This window comes from Mauremys mutica, chromosome 13 (assembly GCF_020497125.1).
Source record: "Mauremys mutica isolate MM-2020 ecotype Southern chromosome 13, ASM2049712v1, whole genome shotgun sequence".
Taxonomy (NCBI): Eukaryota; Metazoa; Chordata; order Testudines; family Geoemydidae; genus Mauremys; species Mauremys mutica.
In genome coordinates this window covers 26,661,343-26,681,928 of record NC_059084.1, presented here as the reverse complement: position 1 = coordinate 26,681,928, position 20,586 = coordinate 26,661,343, and positions in this window count along the sequence as shown.

The window sequence follows — 20,586 nt, the reverse complement described above, 5'->3', positions numbered from 1 at the left end:
TAACCCTTTACAGGGAAAAGAGGAATTAACCCTTTACAGGGTAAAGAGGGAGTTTATGCTCCCCTTAGCTGTATGTTTATGACACCTGCTCTTTAAAATCTCCAGTGATGGAGATTCCACAACCTCCCTAGGCAATTTATTCCAGTGCTTAACCACCCTGACAGTTAGGAAGTTTTTCCTAATGTCCAACCTAAACCTCCCTTGTTGCAATTTAAGCCCATTGCTTCTTGTCCTATCCTCAGAGTATAAGAAGAAAACATTTTCCTCCCTCCCCCTTGTAACAATCTTTTATGTACTTGAACACTGTTATCGTGTTCCTTCTCAGTCCTCTCTTTTCCAGACTAAACAAACCCAATTTTTTCAATCTTCCCTCATAGGTGCCTTAGTGACAAGTCAGCCTAGACAGGGTTAATGAAAGATAACATGGCCACCATTCTCAGTTATCCTGGAGTTAACTCCGCTTCACACATTAGTTTTATGTTTGTGAAAGCCAATGTCAGAGCCGAACCAGCATCCATTTTATTAAGAGACCCCTGAGACCTGATGTGGTCATGTGATCTATCAGTGGCCATCTTGGAGAAGTTTCCTTTGGAGACACCGAGGAGACTAGATGTGGCAAGACTGAGCTCCCGCAAAGGGACAGTTCCACAGTGCACTCTGTTCTTGTGAAACCAGCGCCCAGTGGGACCGAGATATAACTGCAGCCACAAGTCTGGATCCTTATCTGAAGCTTTTTTAAAGTAGAGCTGGAACTAGGTTTTCCTTTCAATCTGTCTGGAAACTGTTTTCACTGGTTGCCAAACAGTGTGGGCACTCCTAAACAGTGCAGCCTGATAGTGCTCCCCCACGCTGTTAGTAGCAGTAGAGCACCATAATCAATTCAGCTGTTTGGGAAACAAAATCTTTGCCTCCCCCCCCCACCCAACCCCCCCCAAAATTCCAGTATTTGGTTTCATCCCAAAACAGGACAAAAAGTTGAAAGATCAAATATGTTCATGGCATAAGAGTGTAGAGTCAGAGATGCAGACATGAAAGATTTCAACGTTTCTGGTTGAAACAAAACACAGGTGTGCAGAGGGCAGGCAGCAGATAGTTGTTTGCAAAGAGGGGCCAGGAGACATTCCAACTAGGCTAGCTAATAGTGAGAACCAAGGGAGGCGCAGGGCACGAGGATGGCCCCAAGCAGCCTCAATGAAATGCATCCAGCAATATTTAATATCAGCAAAGAGATGCCCTTGGCTTGACATCCGGTGCCGTGCGGGTACGTGGGAGGGAGGGGAGCGCTGTGTGACAACAGCTGTCACTAGCTTTTCCAAACTGTAGGTTAAAAGAGTGATCGCTGCAGCCACATTCTGGGCTATGCTTTTGCTCCAGCTAGTTTAGATGATGTCTCCTGCACTCCCCATTCAATACAACTGGATGGTGAGCTTCAAGCTTTATGATTTCAGGGGGTATTAAATGCACAGTTCAGTTCAGGTATATTTTTCAAAAGCAGCTACTAATTGACTTGGGAGGCAAAGTCCCATTTTCCAAACAGACTAGAGCCCCAAGGGCCCTGACTTTTTAGGTGCCTACAAATACACGTCTATTGAGATTTTCAAAAGCCCCTAACTTCCATTGCAACCAATGGGAGTTATGCACTCAGTGGGATTTTAAAAAGTACCTAGGCACCTCTCTGCATCTTTAGCGACCTAAATATTTTTACAAATGCTGGCCCCTAGGAGTTTAAATCTCACTGGAAGTAAGTGGGAGTTCCCTTTTGAAAATGGGTCTTCCTCGCCGAGAGGTATGTCTAGATGGCAGTCAGAGGTGTGACTCCAGCATGACAGGACAGCAGTAAAACCACAGCAGCATGGGCAGCAGCACAGGCTAGCACTCGCGTCTGTGCCCAGGGTCCCTTTGTGCTTTTACAGCCCGTGCTGTTACCCAAGCTCCCAGGGCTTCACTGCTGTTGTTATTCAAACTAGCTAGATCAAAAGCAAGCTTGAGTATGTCTATACAGGCTGCAATGTTGACATATCCTTAGTCACTCCAGGTGCTTTTGGAAGTTTCTCCCTTAGGCCTGCTCTAGACTGGGATTTACAGGTGTGGTGCTGGGAGAGGTTATCTACCATGCTGGTTAGAGCATATGTTAAGAGGCTAGTGTAGACCATAGGCGGCGACTTCCCCTCTTTTCTGTGGATGCTCAATCCCTCCTTTGCCCCCAGCCCCGGCCCCACTCCACCCCTTCCATGACGCCCCACCTCTGCCCAGCCTCTTCCCATCCCTTCCCCGTCCCCATTCCAACCCCTTCCCCAAAGTCCCTGCCCCCTCCCTGCCCCTATTCCAACTCCTTCCCCAAATCCCCGCCTCCTCCCATGAGCGCGCCACATTCCCATTCCCTGCCCCCCTCCCGGAGTATGCAAACAGCTGTTTGGTGGTGGCTGGGCAGGAAATGCTGGGAGGTAGGCAGAGAAGCGGGGACACAGTGCGCTCAGGGGAGGAGGCGGAAGCAGAGGTGAGGTGGGATGAGGGGACAGGGAGGGGAGCTTGGCTGCCGGTGGGTGCAGAGTGCCCATTAATTTTTCCCCGTGGTTGCTCCAGCCCCAGAGCACCCACAGAGTTGGCACCTATGGTGTACACAGGACAGCATGTACTTTAACATGTGCTAAGTTTGTCATATTTATCCTAAGGATCTCCCTAGGCTTTAATTCAACCAGCTAGGCCATATTCCTTGTATTTTCACATGTTAATTAGAAGGTGTTAGCTGACACTTTCTAGAGTCACGCCTTTAAAGTGTAGTCTAGATAAAGCCTTGTTGTCAAATTCACCTCCCAACCCTGGTGCGCAAAGCCAGAGTGAACCACTCTGGGCAGGGAATTACATGAAGGCTGGGGAGCAGTGGAATCATTTCTCTTCCCCTGGGTGTTGGACAGCGACACAACCCCTCTGCCTACTGTTCCCAACCCTGATCTGGAACAGCAGACAAGACTCTTGGGAGTTTATGGCCATTAGATTCATGTCATTGTAGAACGAGTGGCCCCATGGTGTCTCCTCTCCCTTGGGCTGTCCCTCCAACCTGTTCTGATCCCTAAGGAACAGGGGCAGAATTCAATGTTTTACAATATAATTTTGGTGGATAATCTATTTTTAATCAATTGTTTAGATTTTTTTTATTGTCATAGTTGCAGGAAATTATGGGGAGACAATTGTTTAATGACAGATACTGAGATTCAAAAAGTTAAAGCTGCATCAGCTGTTAAAACAAGTTGTCAACCTCACATGTCAAAATATGCAAAGCAAATATCCTTCAATCATCCCTGGTTTTTACTCTTCGTTTGCTAGTCTATTGTAGAGAGCCTAATTCAAAAGTCTAAGTCAGTGGATTTTGACTAAACTCTCAATGACCATTTTTCTTTCTTTGCCTGTCTGTAAATTGATTATCAGTGGAGATGTTTGTCCATTTGTGTGTGGCTGGTGAAGTCTCTTTACCAAAATTTACTGATAAAAATTGAATCCTTCCAAACCTGCCTTCCAAGTCTGCTATTTACAGAGGTTTAGGGGAGCCCCTTTACACCCCGTCTGCAGCTGCCAGTCCTCACACCTCATCATCACTGCTGTACCAGGGACCCTTCAAGGCTCTTGTGCTGATAAGTGTCACCCCCCAGTAAAGTGCACGAGCTTTAGTTCATCTCCACCTTGCATCTCTTTCTGAAAAGCCTTAATATCATTTTTGCGCTATACGTGCACGGATCTTTTAAACAAAACCATGGTCTGCGGATGTCCCATCTCCCATTGTCTGCTCTACGTTTGGTGAAATACTCCTATGAGAAAATACCACAATATTCTCAAGTAAGGGCCCGATACACTACAGCTTTCAGCATTGGTACAAGAGTGTTTTGACTCCTACTTTTAACTAACAGTAGGACTTTGTGCAACTGTAGATGCACCCCCTTTAAAGCAAAGCTAAGCCGTTATCCTATTTGCTTGCCAGTTCAGAGCCTTGTTCTGAGAAAGGCAAGGGAAGTGAACGCCAGTTGCAATGGTCACTTGCTGTCCTCTTTCTACCTGTCTGTCTAATAGAGATCTTTTCAACACAAATACAACCTGCATGTCAAAATTCCTCTTGTAGTTTGTATCTGGGTATAAAGTCCTAAAAACAGACGGCAAGATGTCAAGTTAAATTGCAGGCTTGCTGACCTTTTAAAGGTAGCTAAAGCAAATCGTGCTGCCACTGATGCATTAGTAGCCTGCCTCTCTATGGGAAAAGCCGCTTAGCAACCAGTGCAGTGTACAACCTGTTCCAAATGCGAATGATGTTTTCCGTTTATGGAAGGAAATGTACAGATGCCTGTATGAGCTTTTCTAGCAGAGTACTGAACTGCCATAATAATGACAGTATGTCACATGGGAGTCCCTTTTTTATTAATTGAGAGCAGATGCCATTCCAGAGTCCACACACTGTGCAGAACCTACACTCACCTGCTTCCTGAGGCTTGGTTTCACTAACACGGAAATTAGCAGGATAAAATCTCTCCATGCTCAGTTACTTGTCAGGTTCTTCCCTCCTGGGTTTGCTCGGCCAGCAACAGAGCCACTCCCACCTCTCATATATCCCCTGTGAGTGCTCTGCCAGCCATGGGTATCTGGGTCTCAGAGCCCTCTATCCATTCCCCCTCCCCCAAACCCTTCTCATTCCTACCCACCAACCCCAGTGAGGTCAAACAAACTGGATGAGAATAAAAATGGGACCACGTTGCCAGTTTTCCAGACACTCTCAAACTGAAGTCACACTTTAAGGGGTAAATTATCACTGGGGCTGAAGTTCAGCCTTCCTTTCTGCAGATGCAGTTTCTATCCACAAGAGGAAGTCTGCACAAGTCCAAGTACCCTTGCTTCTATCATTAGCAGTATTCATGTTATGGGAGCCGTAGTATTGTCTGCCAGCTCCCATGCACCTCCTTGTGTCCAGCAGTGCTTCTCTATTGCCCTGCTAACAATTTCTCCCATTTTCAGGGCTCTCTCATTATATTCCCACCAAACAAACAGTCTCCAGGCTCTTCTGGCCAGGATATTATCTATTTTCCCACTACAGCAAACCAAACCTGAAAACAATCTAGTAGTAACCCTGCTGCTCTTCAGCTCTGGCCACAGGAGTCTCTGTGCCACAGTTCACTGCCAGGCCTCCTGCCTCTCACAGTCTCAGCAACTAAACTACCCCCGCCTCACTGCAGCTTCTTCCTCCTTGCCGCTTCCTGCTGCTCCTAGAGTGGCACTGCTTGGTCCAACCCAGGTGTAGCTCCCTTGTAATCAGGGGTGGTAGCCCCAGGCCCTCCAGCCCTTAAGGGCAAGCCACCCTGTTACACTAGCCCAGGGGTTGGCAACCTTTCAGAAGTGGTGTGCTGAGTCTTCATTTATTCACTCTAATTTAAGCTTTCGCGTGCCAGTAATACATTTTAACGTTCTTAGAGGTCTCTTTCTATAAGTCTATAATATATAACTAAACTATTGTTGTATGTAAAGTAAATAAGGTTTTTAAAATGTTTAAGAAACTTCATTTAAAATTAAATTAAAATGCAGCATCCCCCCGGACCAGTGGCCAGGACCTGGGCAGTGTGACTGCCACTGAAAATCAACTCGCGTGCTGCCTTCGGCACCTGTGCCATAGGTTGCCTACCCCTGGAATAGCCTCTAGAGGCCCCCAGTCTGGATCACCTCTCCATTGTGCTGGGTCCTGTAGAAACTCACTGTGAGAAACAGTCCCTGCCCATAACAGCTGGTAATTTAAATAGAAAAGACAAACAATGATCTTTACTTTACCAACAGGAATCTGAGGCTATGGTTTACAGCAGTGCAGCTGCACCATGATAAGCTCTGCAGTGTAGCTGCTCTAAGTCAACAGGAGAGAGCTCTCCCTTTGGTTTAGAGTGGCTACATTAAAGAGCTCGCCCATCGGCTTAATGATTCCAGCCCCCACGAGCAGCGGTAGCGATATTGCTGGGAGAAGCTCTTCCACCAACATAGCGCTGTCCACACTGGTGCTTTTGTTGGTGAAACTTGCATCACTCGGGGAGGTGATTTATTCACACACAAAGCGACGTGAGCTGTAGTGTAGACATAGCCTGAGGCATAGAGAGATTATTTCCTGGCCCAAGTTCACACTGGAAATCTGTGATAGAGCCAGGAATTAAAGCCAGATCTCCCAAGTCCCAGGCCTATGTCTTAAACATAAGACCATCCTTCTTCCACCTGCAGTCAGGTATTCAGCTGACAGCTATTTGGATTTGTACCTGCAGTCAAATCGCCTGCATAAAGGGTGGGTACGTACATTAGAGATCTAGGCAACGTTCCTGGAAAAGCCACTTTGAGTCAGATTATATTTTACATGGTGGCAAGATAAACTTGCATGAGCTCCAATGTATTACAAAAATGATGCTTAGAACATCTGGGTCACACTGCGTTAACGGGAGTGAGCCTCGCTGATTCAGTGCCCCAGTTAATTCGTGGTTCTCTGAGAGATCTGTAAAACTAGGCTGCAAGGGTGCCCTTTACCAATCAGAGATGCGGAACATACAGCAATCGGAGGTCTGCAGACTATGTCCGCACCTCCATTTGAAATTTTTTAGGGGTCTGCAAATGAAAAAAGGTTGTAAATCCCCAGGCTAGAGAAAGCAGCAACTGCCTTACCTTACAAAGGTTTGGAACCAGAATTTGTGACATCCTTATCTCGTCAAGTAGAGCTGGTTGGAACATTTTCAACTAACAGTTTTCGATGGAATATGCTGTTTTTGATGAAGCTGAAAAGTTTGGTGAAGGTGCATTGGTTTCAAAGACAGACTTCATCTGGAAGATTTCTGAGGTTCTGGGCTCTCTGCTCAGATGTGACTAGAAAGAGAGAGTGCAGAGCCAAAAATATATTTTTCTAAAGCTGAAAATGGACGTTTCAATGCCATTCCGTTTTGTGACAACATCGGAAAGGTTCTGTTTCATTTCAGTGTGGGACACAAACAAATTTCAAAGCCTCTAATGTTGCTGCAAAACAGAACTGTTGTCCTCACCTGTTAGTGCTTCTTTTGTTTCTAGTTGTGCTGCAGCCCAGAAGGAGTTTCATATTAGCTAGGGCCACAAAATGGAAGTGTCTTGAGCGGCCATTTCAGTTCAGTGTCTCAAGTTCAGTCCCTTGCTTCAAGGGCTCATGAGATTCCCATTGCTTTACAGGGAGTTCCTCTGCTAATTCTCCGACAGCATCTAGTGTTAGCAGTGTCCAGCTATCTCCAGGTAACAGGAAGGTTGCTGTCAGTGACTAGTCATACCCAGTGGTCAGAGCAGGAGTTGGTTGCCAGGAATTGAAGCTGAGGGTCAGATCTGGATTACCTGGAGTGAGGCAGGCTGGGGTAGGGCTGAGGTCCAGGCAGGAGTTTGTAGTTTTTTTTCTCCTGCTGACAATGCCCACCTTAACTGATTACTCTCATTATAGTTGGTATGGCAACACCCATGTTTTCATGTTCTCTGTGTATATATATATATATATATCTTCCTACTGTATTTTCCACTGCATGTATCCGATGAAGTGGGCTGTAGCCCACAAAAGTTTATGCCCAAATAAATGTATTAGTCTCTAAGGTACCACAAGTTCTCCTCGTTCTTGTAGCTGCTGTGACTATTCCTGTTCTATGCTCTTGAGCTCCTGGCTTGACCTCATCTTGTTTTGGACTTCACCTCCTGACTTGGACCCTGAAACGTGACTTGGCCTCTGACCCTCAGTATTGCCCCTAATCTGGAACTGACTATGAACTCCTTGACTATTACTGGTTTCAGGTTTGCCACTGTTTTTCCCCTTGCCCCTGACTGCCCTTGTTGGGATCCTGACAGAGAGAGAGGGAAAGGAGATTGCCCAAGATCAGCCAGGAGACAATGGCAGAATTCTTATACTGGATTATGCTGGCTTTAACCTTTTCACTTTCCAGTCAGGGGTCTCTTCTGTGTGCATTAAACACGTGTGAAATGAATAGTGATCCTGAAATAGCCTAGATCTGGAGCTGGTTTTTATATGCATTTTCAACAAGGAAAACAAAAAAGATTGAAGAATTAGGGTAAGTCCTGCCCCCTCTGGCTCATCCTGGATGCAGCTGAGCTAAGCAGCTTCATAGCATAGGTGGAGATGGAGGCAGGCTCCCAACAACTTTTGCAGAGTGGCTGCACTCCTGCAGGTCGCAGATGGTGAGTGGAGAGGAGAGAGGGACAGAGGCGAAGTAGGACCAATGGTTCTGTGATCAGGAGTCCTGGCTGCTGTGTCCCTCAGAGGGAATGGAAGCCCCTACTCATTTCCTTTCTCTGCAGGAATCTGTTCTCTTAGGCCAGGCTGGATCACTCAGAGAGAACCTCATGGTGCTGCACTGTGACCTTTCACTTTAGTGGGATATTCGCCATGCCAGAAATAGCCCCCCAAGGATACGTACATGTTCTGCCTCTGCAATGAAGGAACTTAAACACGCATGCATGTAGTGACTGGGGAATTGTTCATGCTCTGCCCTGCCACCATTCTCCCCACCACCACCCCCAAGCTCCTCTGTCTAACAAAAGGCTTTGGTGAATAAAAGCAGTTTTCTTGCTTTTATGGTGGACGTTTTTATTGCATTTTCTCACTTGCAGAAATGAAATATTGCTACGTAGCTCTCCAGAGGGTATCGGACAAGCAGGGATACGACATGAAGGAGGGTAGCTAGAGTGGCCACTTCTGCTTTGCTGTCAGTTGGCTTTGCGGCAGTTGCTGCTGTGTGAGTCTAATGGAAAGCACGCAAAAACATCAGGCCTAAATCTGCCCTAAGTGACGCCCACGCAACGACCTTGGCTTTAGTGAGATGGCATGGTTATAATGGAGAGAATGTAGCCCACTGTGTGCTGCAACTTCGATCTGTCAGATGCAGGGGTTAGCATCCCTGAACTGGGATTCTCTTTCATTCAAGCCAGGGGGTCCAGACACCATGGTGATGAGTGCATTAGAAATACCTAGTTGGATAGAAGGCAGGCTGTTTAGGGGTCAGCCAGCAGAAGGTATTTTATATGTACTAGGATCATAGGAATTTCCCCACTCGATCAGACCAGTGGGTCCATCTTGTCGGGCACCCTTTTACCAACAGTGGTTGGTGCCAGCTGCTTCGCAGGAAGATGCAAGACATCCCCGTAGTTATGGTATAACCTTTCCCCGGGGAAGGTTTCTTCCTGACTCCCAGTAATTGGGAGCTGATGTATTCCCTGAAGAGCATATCCCTTTGGGAAACTGATAGCCCTGGATAATTGTTATCCATAGACATGTCTGACTTCTTACTGAATCCTGCTGAGCTCTTGGCTTCAGTGCTGTATAGAGACCATTCTTAATGCATCTCCCCAGGTGACAGGAAAGAAAAGACATCCATTACTGCATAGCCCCACAAGCCCTGTCTTACTTCCTTTCCCTTCACAGAGGAGCATAGAATCATAGAAAATGAGGGTTGGAAGAGACCTCAGGAGGTCATTAGTCCAGCACCCTGCTCAAAGCAGGACCAACCCCAGCTAAGTCATTCCAGCCAGGGCTTTGTCAAGCCTGGCCTTAAAAACCTCTAAGGATGGAGATGCCACCACTTCCCTAGGTAACCCATTCCAGTACTTCACCACCTTCCTAGTGAAATAGTGTTTCCTAATATCCAACCTAGACCTCCCCCACTGCAACTTGAGATCATTGCTCCTTGTTCTGTCATCTGCCACCACTGAGAACAGCCTAGCTCCATCCTCTTTAGAGCATGACTTGATTGCTCTTAAGGGAAGTGTTCATGACAAGGTAAGAAGGGAGGAGATGGTGCTGTTGCGATCATCTGTCTTCCTTTACCAGATTAGCCTTCTTCTGTTGTTGCCATTCCATGAGGTAAAGAATGTCTGGGAGGAGAATCAAAACTGCTCTCTATGTAGTAAAATAACAACAGCTGCAAATGTAACTCTGCCAGTCAAAAGAATCAATCTAAAAAATCCAGTCACAAATTCATCTGCTGTTCAGCGTGCCATCACCTCATTATCTGGATTTCAAAAGTATCTACCCCACAGAAGCTTTTTTTCGGATGTGTCAGCTTTTCTGACCTCAGTATAAGGGAAATGTCTTGTTCCTGCTCATTTGGGCTACTTGCTTTGCAGTACAGAGGGGAAAACACATACTTGAGACGGTTGAACTAACCGACTAGAGTGACAATGTTACAGAAGCATTTGTCATAGCTGTGGTACTTCTGCCTCAGTGATGAGACAGAGAGAACAGATCATGGTAAGATCTGAACTAGACTGACAAAAAAATCCGCCAAGACAAACCCTGTTCTGTGGCGGTGGTTTTTAAGGAGGCATTGTGTTTAGGGTTTGGATGGAGAAGAACCTCAGTGTGGAGGATCTCTAGTGCCAGGTGAAGGTTAGCTCTTCTGTCCTATTCAACAAGGGTCAGGATCAAAAGCAGCCTCTCCAGGAGCAGGGAGAACCAAACAAGGAAAGTGGAGTCCAATTGTCGAGAACCCAATGGGGCTGCAGTGGAGCAGATAACACCCTGGGGGACATCTCAAGGTCCCAGAGCAGACTGGAGTAACGTAAAGAAGATCTTCTAAGAACCCATCACAGGAGCTTGTTTTGAACTTTTCAACAAAACAGGGTTTGGGGTCAGAAAATGCCTATTTTTTTAAACAGAAACTGTCTGTGGGAAAGGATTTGTTTAGCTAAAACTTGTTGGGAAGGTTTTTTGGGTCCAGGATGGAATTTCTAGTCAAAACAAGAGAGCACAGAGGTTGGGACACTCACCCTGGGTCTTCCACATTCTGGGTATCTGCTTGATTCAGACAAGAGCCTTGAACCCCTACATTCTAGGTGAACGCCCTACCCACTGGGCTACAGAGTCAATCTGTCTCCAGCCCACTGACTACTTCATTTTTTTCATACAAAGTGGAACAGTTCCAAAAGGAGCGCTAGACATCTGTTCTACTTTGTATAAGTAATTAGTCAGTGGGCTAGAGAGACTGACTCTGTAGCCCAGTGAGTAGGACCCTAACCTAGGGTATGGGAAAACAAGCTTCAGTTCCCTGCTTTGAGTCAGACAGAGCAGCCTCCATCAGTTTCAACTAATGTTCCTTCATTAGGAAGGTTTTGCAAGGCCAGGATTTCTGATCGAAACCAGAGAGAGTGAGACCCACCCCAGCATAGCCAATAGCTTTTTCACCATCTCTCTGGTTTTCTCTTGAAAAGTTTCAAAAGGGTTCAGTTTTGTTCTGTATCAGAATGGAAACAAATTGGATCAAGACCTCACATTTTTACAAACTGGAGATCTTATTTCCTGGCCAGCCCTATTCAGGAGTTTTACCAGGGACGCGAGGCTACCCATGCAGAGCAATCCTGATCAGCAAAGCTCACTGTTAAGTACATCACTAGCCATTCTCTGTGCGGTAACCCAGGACGCAACAGTTATCAGCAGAGTTGGATTTGGTCTGCTGTTTTGTTGGGACCATAGTTATTAAGGAAGGATCATATTCTTAGCCCCAAGAAAGAAAAGTCAGCTGCCTATAACCTCCCCCCAATCCTCAGGCCGAGGATGGGTGCTGATGCCAAAGGTTGGCTGTTTTTCTTTTAAATACAGCACCACTGGCTGTTTGTATTCTCAAAAGTTATTTAAATCAGCTCTAACGAGGCTGAATATCCTCTAAGCTCCAGGACATGGCCATAGTTCAACATCTTTAAAAGGCCAAATAATATTCTCTCGCTCCTTGACGCATGCGTGCACTGGAATGCGCCTGAGACCACTGAATGCTCCAAGCATTGCTCTTTTATGTTACAACAGATTGTGGGCTAGATTGTCCCTTAAAGTGCCCCCATCAATGGATGAGTAGGAGAGAAAAGAACCCCCTCACCCCACCCTTGTGTAGCTAGATTCTCTGGGTTCATGGAGGCAAGCAGGGCTGTGCCCCCGTTGCCTGGGTGAGGTGCTGTAGATGGAGTCAGCGCTGTCCCCTGAAAAGCTGGCCAGACACATGCAGGGAGTAAGATTTCCCCCCGAAGAAGCGATGGGGTGTAGCAATGGACTCGGTCCCTCAGAGCAGTGGGTGGCCTGAGGAGAAGTTGTGACTGACTCATATGACTGACAGCTGCTGTCATATTATTGGTTTAGGGCAGAATTACAGGAAGCAGCTTAGGCCCCTTGTGGGAGGCTCTGGGGTAGTGTCTGTAGGAAGCAGGAGTCTCCAGGAGGTGGTAGGCTCAGAACTGGACTCAGAGAAAATAGCCTGTGAATTAGCACTCTAGCAGAGCAAGGAAGGGCTTAGAGGTAGCCCCAAAGGGGCTGAGAGTTGGGCCCAGAGGGCGGACTGAAGAGTAAACCCACCAGGGGCAGAAGAACCTTTTGTTTGTTTGGACTTTTAGTTGGACTTCTGCTATCCTGGAAGGGGTTAAATTTGTTTAGTGACTCAGCTGGGGGTGCGGGGGGAGCTATAAGACCCACAGTGATCTGGGTATAGGGAGGCCCTCTTCCCCTCTGAGGAAGAAACTGAGGCAGGGAATGCCTGCAGAGCCTCCCCAAGGCAGGAGGGGGGACTCTGTGACAGGGTCACCAGCTCCAGAGGGATACGTAATTCCCGTATAGCAGGACAGTGGCTTAGATTAGAACATGTGTGTTCCTGAGTGTTACATCTGTATAAAATACCCCAGAGTGGAGAATTCCCGACATTTCAGGCCTGTTAACATCATTTCTGGCTCTCTGGAGTTCTTTGGCACACCAATCCCAACTGTGACTCTTGCCACAGGATGCAGAGCACGTAGCTGCTTGGTTGGTCCCTCCTGGGAGTAATGGGACGGTTCCTCTGCTTCTTCCGCCACTTCTCTGCAAAACCCGGCCTGTGAAGGGGAAGAGAGGAGTCTGATGCTATCCCCTGGCCCTGGGACAGGGAGCGTGAAGAACCCAGAAGGAGCAGAGGGGAAGCTGCGGGACAGAACTTTTGTGGCGGGGAGGTGAATAAGAAGGGGCTGGTTCAAGCTAGGGCAAGTTTGTGGATGACACTAAACTGCGGGGAGAGGTAGATATGCTGGAGGGTAGAGATAGGGTCCATAGTGAGCTAGACAAATTGGAGGATTGGACCAGAAGAAATCTGATGAGGTTCAACAAGGACAAGTGCAGAGTCCTACACTTAGGACAGAAGAATCCCAGGCACTGCTACAGGCTGGGGACCAACTGACTAAGCAGCAGTTCTGCAGAAAAGGACCTGGGGATTACAGTGGACAAAAAGTTGGATATGAGTCAATAGTGTGCCCTTGTTGTCAAGAAAGCTAATGGCATATTGGGCTGCATTAGTAGGAGCATTGCCAGCAGATGGAGGGAAGTGATTATTCCCCTCTATTTGGCACTGGTGAGGCCACATCTGGAGTACTGTGTCCAGTTTTGGGCCCCCCACTACAGAAAGGACGTGGACAAATTGGAGAGAGTTCATCAGAGGGCAACGAAAATGATTAGGGGGCTGGGGCACATGACTTATGAGGAGAGGCTGAGGGAACTGGGCTTAATTAGTCTGCAGAAGAGAAGAGTGAGGGGGGGATGTGATAGCAACCTTCAACTACCTGAAGGGGGGTTCCAAAGAGGAGGGAGCTAGGCTGTTCTCAGTGGTGGCAGATGACAGAACAAGGAGCAATGGTCTCAAGTTGCAGTGGGGGAGGTCTAGGTTGGATATTAGGAAAAACTATTTCACTAGGAGGGTGGTGTAGCACTGGAATGGGTTAGCTGGGGAGGTGGTGGAATCTCCATCCTTAGAGGTTTTTAAGGCCTGGCTTGACAAAGCCCTGGCTGGGATGATTTACTTGGGGTTGGTTCTGCTTTGAGCAGGGGGTTGGACTAGATGACCTCCTGAGGTCTCTTCCAACCCTAATCTTCTATGATTCTATGGACAGAACTGATGAGGGACAGGAATCAGAGCTGTCACTTAGCATAAGCAGACTAAGCAATTGCTTAGGGCCCCTATTAATTATTAGTATGTTGTGTGTGTATGTGTGGTGGGAGAATATTCCTGCTTAGGGTCCCGAATGGGCTAGCACCAGCACTGAGAATTATTTGTGGGCTCGGGGGAGAGGGGGGAATTAACTGCTGGATAGGGTTGGAGCAGATGTGAGGCTGAGAGACCCTGCAACAGGGGCTGACATCACCATGCCCAGAACGTTCCGGAGAGTTGGCAACCAGGAGATTGTTAAAGAGATTGCATTGTTTTGTGGTGTCTTCATTTCTGAATGCCTCCTATCAGTAGCAATAGCCAGTCTACCAATGAATGCTAATGTGCATGGCTGGGCACTGTGCTGTACTGTCAGTGGTTTGGTGATGGCATGTTAATAGTTGTGACGAGGGATGGGCGGGCTCTGGTGCAGTGTGAACTTTAATGTTGCCTTTTCCAGGCCTCACGAAAGGGGGTTGAATTTTGTCTAGCTTTTATTTTCTTCTGAAAGGCTACATTGGAGATTCATTTCTACCTAAAGCGAGGCCCTGTGCCAAGCAGGTTGATCACCCTGAAAGGGAACTTTACATGCTACTTGTCCTTTTTTCCCCAAGATCATAACGAATATTTCATCCAGCGGCCAGGTGTCCGATACTGCACTTTGTGTGACATGCATAGAATGTTTCCCAAACCACTCTCCATTAAGTGATTAGAACAGCTGCTTTTGGTGTGGAGGGCCTATGGCCGGAGTCCCAGCAGAGAATGATTCCTCTTCAGTGTGGTGTATGTAGCTATACAACTACTGTTGTGACTCTGAGTGACAATTTTTAGCAGTGGGTGGCTGGGTTATGCAACAGATTCCCTTCCCCCCAAGTCCCCCTTCCCCCCGGATCCAAATGGCAGGAACTGCAACAGTCCAACTGGGAGGTGATAATCGCATGCATTGTGGTGACTAGGGTTGGATGAACATTTTCAATACAAACTGTTTTTTTTTTGGAAACTTGGGGTTCTCAACTAAATTATTATTTCCCCCAAAAGTGTCTGCTTTCTGCAGCTCGTTGAGTTTTCATCTCAGCCTTTCCAGCCCATAAGTGAATGTTTTCACTTCTTTGACAAACCGTTAAAATTTGCCGGGGGGGGGGGGGCGGCGAATAAATTTTCCTCTCAGCTCTAGTTGTGACAAGATTGTCGTGGAGGGGAATGTATGGAATAAGGCAATTCTGGTGACTGCCCCTATTTGAGGGTCCAAGGTCAATAATGAATCCAGCATGATTCCCAAGCCTTCATTAAAAGCCAAAGGACAGATGCCCTTGACAGAGGACAAGGTGGTAGGTCTTGTAAGTTCTCCCCACTTAGCATTACTTCAGCCTTTACGGTTCAGCGCTGTATGTGCTGGTTGGGTCATGATGGGATTCTTATCTACTAGAACCTATCCTGAAGGATGATCCCTCACTCTCACAGACCTTGGGGGACAGGCCAGTCCTCACTTACAGACAGCTCCCCAACCTGAAGCAAATACTCCCCAGCAACTACACACCACACAACAAAAACACCAACCCAGGAACCAAACCCTGCAACAAACCCCGGTGCCAACTCTGTCCACATATCTAAGGGACACCATTATAGGACCTAATCACATCAGCCACACCATCAGGGGCTCGTTCACCTGCACATCTACCAATGTGATATATGCCATCATGTGCCAGCAATGCCCCTCTATGTACATTGGCCAAACCGGACAGTCTCTATGCAAAAGAATAAATGGACACAAATCTGACATCAGGAATCATAACATTCAAAAACCAGTAGGAGAATACTTCAGTCTCCCTGGTGACTCAATAACAGACCTAAAAGCAGCAATTCTTCAACAAAAAAACTTCAAAAACAGACTCCAATGTGAAACTGCAGAACTGGGATTAATTTGCAAACTGGACACCAGCAGATTAGGCCTGAATAAAGACTGAGAGTGGTTGGGTCATTACAAAACCTAAACCTAATTTCCCCAATACTAATTTCCCCCTACTGTTACTCACACCTTCTTGTCAACTATCTGAAATGGACCACTCTCTTTACCATTTCAGAAGTTATTTTTCCTCCCTTGGGATCCTGCTGTCAATTGAATTGTCTCTTTGGACTGACCTCATACTTGGTAAGGCAACTCACATCTTTTCATGTATTTATACCTGCTCCTGTATTTTCCACTCCATGCATCTGATGAAGTGGGTTCTAGCCTATGAAAGCTTATGCCCAAATAGATTTGTTAGTCTCTAAGGTGCCACAAATACTCCTCGTTGTTTCTACTGCCACTAGTGTTCACTTCATCGCCTCCTGCAGAGACTCCCAATGTTCTGAGCCCATCAGCAGAAAGGAGAAGTTCAGGCTAATTCTGCCAATGTTCATTACCTTACACCAGTGTTTCTCAATCTTTTCTGCTTGGAAACACCTTATCTGAAGTAAAAAAAAAAAATTGCGCTCCCCTTACATTTACTATAAAAGTAAGAGTTAAAAACATATCAAAGTGATAAGCGTGGATAATTTATTTAGTGTGCGTGTGTTTGTTTCAGATGTTGACAGAGAATACCTTACTTTGAAGGAGAGCAAGCTTTTTTTTTTGCTTTAGATTGTAATACAATTTCCAGCACCTCCCGACTCCCCTGATTGCCTTCCATGTCCCCCTGTGAGGAACACTGTTCTACACTATCCATATCAAACATCACCAGCCATGATAGTGCTCAGTCTCCCACTGCACCTAAGGCCATCTGATATTGCTCACAATCATCCAGAGTCTTTACTAACTGAAATAACTGTGTACCATGGGCAAATTCAGCCAGATTCCTTCGCTTCTTCATTTTGTAAACCTTCCCCTCCCCCTTGTGATTTGTTTAGTGCCCTATTTATAGACAGGGCTGTAGAGTAGGGGAGCTGTGTCACAAAAAGGAATTCCCAGCCAAGAAGAATTTGCAATTTCAAAAACTACATTCAGTAACACTGACCCCTGAGGAACCTCATCAGTCCAGCCTGCGCTACTTTGAGCAGTGGTTATTCTCAAAGGCTTCTGTTTTCTATTGCTTTGAATGGGTTTTAATGCCTGCCAACACTTGCCTTCTGCACCAGCTAACCACCTGTTTCTGAAGATCTGGGATGTGATCTTACAGTAATGGTGCAGCAGTAGGTTTCCTGTAAGTGTAAACGGAGTGTGAATCATAGAATAATAGATGATTAGGGTTGGAAGAAACCTCACAAGGTCATCTAATCCAACTCCCTGCTCAAAGCAGGACCAACCCCAACTAAATCATCCCAGCCAGGACTTTGTCAAGCCAGGCCTTAAAAACCTCTAAGGATGGAGATTCCACCACCTCCCTAGCTAACCCATTCCAGTGCTTCACCACCCTCCGAGTGAAACAGTTTTTCCTAATATCCAACCTAGACCTCTCCCACTGCAACTTGAGACCATTGCTCCTTGTTCTGTCAAGGAGGTCGTGTAAAGTTTAAGTGAGCTCTTGACCATCTTATCTCCTAGGCAGAACACAGTCCACCAAGCTAGCCGGGTCTGGATCTGATGGTATCTTACAAAGATATGCAGCTGGTTTGTCAGCAGGTAATTAGGAAGTGGATCCAGCATGGTGCAGAGCAAATCCTGTGAGGTGATGAGCTCCCACGAGAGGAGTTGAGGGTCCTCAGCACGTCACAGGAAGGGCTCTGCAATGTGTGTAACCCTGAGGCAGTACTTCCAAGCACACACTGTGCTCTGTCTAGCACACAGCATAGCTCCAATCTTAGTGTCTCTTTAAATTCCTGCAAATGGATATTATGACAGACAGAGTCTATCTCCATCTGAAACAGTGAGAAATGGGAGGAACGTATGTAAATGAACCCTGAGAAGCAAACCTTTTGCTGCCACTGGGGTTCAGTAACAGAAATCACCAGGTGGCAGCATATTCTTATTAATTTTAGCACCTGGCCCTTAAAGTACTCTGCAATAGTGACACCGTCTTTATTTTGCCTCTGTGATGTCTTAGCAATTATGTTCAGTTTGCAAGTTAAAAAAATAAAAATCAAAACATATTTTTTGGATTCCTTTTAACTGCCAGTACCGCAGTCTCCCCACAGGATCTGAAAAACCTAGCTCCTCTCATCTTCCGCCAGGATCTGGCTCCCTCTGCCATAGTCGATTTTGTTCTAGGGCCAGCTTCTGTGTTCTGCCAGGCCTCCTGTGAATTCAAACCTTCAGGCCTTTAGCCAAAATTCCCTATATTTGGGGTGGGGGTTTGGAAGGCAGGTGTGGCCAGGGTACTTACATATAGAGAGATACAGAAGAGCTTAGTGTCAACAGGGGAGGAGGTTAGAAGTGTTTCATCAGTGAGAATAGCCTCTGCTGGGCTAATGGGAGAAAAGTCTTTTGTGTTAGGATAAGGAGCAGATATGATTCAGGGGACACAGAGGAAGCAGATCTGCTGAGTAAGACGGGGCCATTTTTAGTCACGTCGCTTTCCTGACCTCAGCTGCACTCAGGGATGGCTCTGTTTTTTGCCGCCCCAAGCATGGCAGTCAGGCTGCCTTCGGTGGCATTTCTGCGGGAGATCTGCCAGTCCTGCGCCTTCGCACCCGCCGCCGAATTGCTGCCGAAGGCTGCCTGACTGCCGCCCTCACAGCGACTGGCAGGCCGCCCCCCCGTGGCTTGCCGCCCCAGGCACGCGCTTGCTGCCTGGGTGCAGATATTTTGCCTGTGGAATGTTCCAAGTACAAATATGAGACCTGACTAAAACTTCAAAGCTTTGCCCTGTACCCATCAGCTGTGGAATTATCCCTGGACTCCTGAATTCTTCACCACAATGTGCATATGCTTATTGGGGCTCTGAAGCAATTAATTTGTTTGGATTTCATCATGGACTTGGGCAGACATGTTATGTTTCTTAAGGTACATCTACACAGCAAAAAAGACCTACGGCAGCGAGTCTCTGAGCCCTGTTCAACAGACTGCGGCTCGCAGGGCGCGTGCCGCAGGGCTAAACATTGCAGGTAGACGTCCAGAGACACAGCAAAGGGGGAGGGCCTCAGACGCTCCAGTCCGAGCCCAAACGTCTGTACTGCTATTTCTAGCCCCGCAGCGCAAGGCTGAGTCAGTTGACCTGAGACTAGCAACTGCGTGTTTTTGCTCTGTATACATACCCTAGAGGACAACTGCAGAGGCTAGAAATCATCACGGGGGAGCACTAGGAACCGATATATTTAGGTCACCTAACACGTTCCATTACAAATAATTTTCTAACCCTTTTTAAAATTGGGCTCTAAGGCCTGCCTCGTTTACCTCAGGACTTGAAGGTCTGGCACAGGGATATTCCTGTCCCCAGGCCTTGTGCACCAGGACTGTTGAAAATGGCCATATCTCGCCTGTGTTTTGCTCACTGGAGCACAGCCAGCCTCATGTCTGTCATTTTGGATGTGCAACTTTCCAACTGTAACATGTCATTTGGGGATATGTAACTATTATTTACGTAGCAGTAGTCTCCAGAGGCCCAGTTTGAATCGGGGCCCCTTTGTGCGGCGCATTGTACACATAGATATAGACCCCGCCCTGAAGGACTTAAAACTGAATTTGAATCAGAAATTTTCTTCAACTTTTCTACATTCAAAACTTGCAGGTTTAATGGCTTTCAAGCGGCTTCCAGATTTACAATCTGCGACTCATTTCTGCTATCTGAATGTCCCTAGCTATGTGAGTGGATTCCTTTTGGTTTATTTGTCCTTCCAAACTAGGGCTTGTCTACACAGAACATTACTGCGTGGCAAGCCAGGGTGTGAATCTACAGTGGACCAGCTTGCTGCACAGTAATGTCCCACTGGACACCATGACTTTCACTGCGTTGCAGCCGAGTGTGCCTTGGCACTTGGTAAGGACAATAAGTCGAAGTGCACTCACCGATGTTCACTGCAATGTAGCAGTGTCCAGATGGGATATTATTATGCAGCAAGGTAATGTGCTGTAAGTTCATACCCTGGCATGCCAGACAATTACATCCCGCGTAGACAAGCCCTTATTCCTGGGACAGAACAACCTGCTACGTTCACACTCCTAGAAAGCTTTGCAATGCCCCCTCGCTGGAGGGTGAAGTCCATTGAATGACCCTGAGTCTTGGCCTTGAAGACAGGTGGAACTTTAAGGCCCCACAGTTGTATTATCCTGTTTGATCGTCTTCCCAGGGGTCTGATTTAGCACCTGGTCGTACACTGAACAGGTCCATAACCGTAAAACCACCATGCCCAACTTTTTTCTCATCACCTGCCCTCTTCGTTTGGACTCCTGAAATCAGCCCAGATCACATCCCATCTCTGCACTACTTGGTAGTATATAGTGTAACCCATTATTCAGATGCATTATGTGTGTTTGAGTCCATTGTAGCTGCCAGTTACAGGGCTTGTTACTTTAACTCAAACTGTAAAAGCTTATGCTTTAGCTGTGGAGATCAGAGGTTCAATTCCTGCTCTCCACAAAAATGGAAGTAATCACAGTAGCTGCTGAGATGTCTGCAAAGGTTGGCAGCATTTTAAGAGGCAATGTAGCCTATTGGATAAAGTACTGGACTGTGATTCAGGAAACCTCCGTCCTATTTCTGGCTCTGCCACTGGCCTGCAAGGCAGCCTT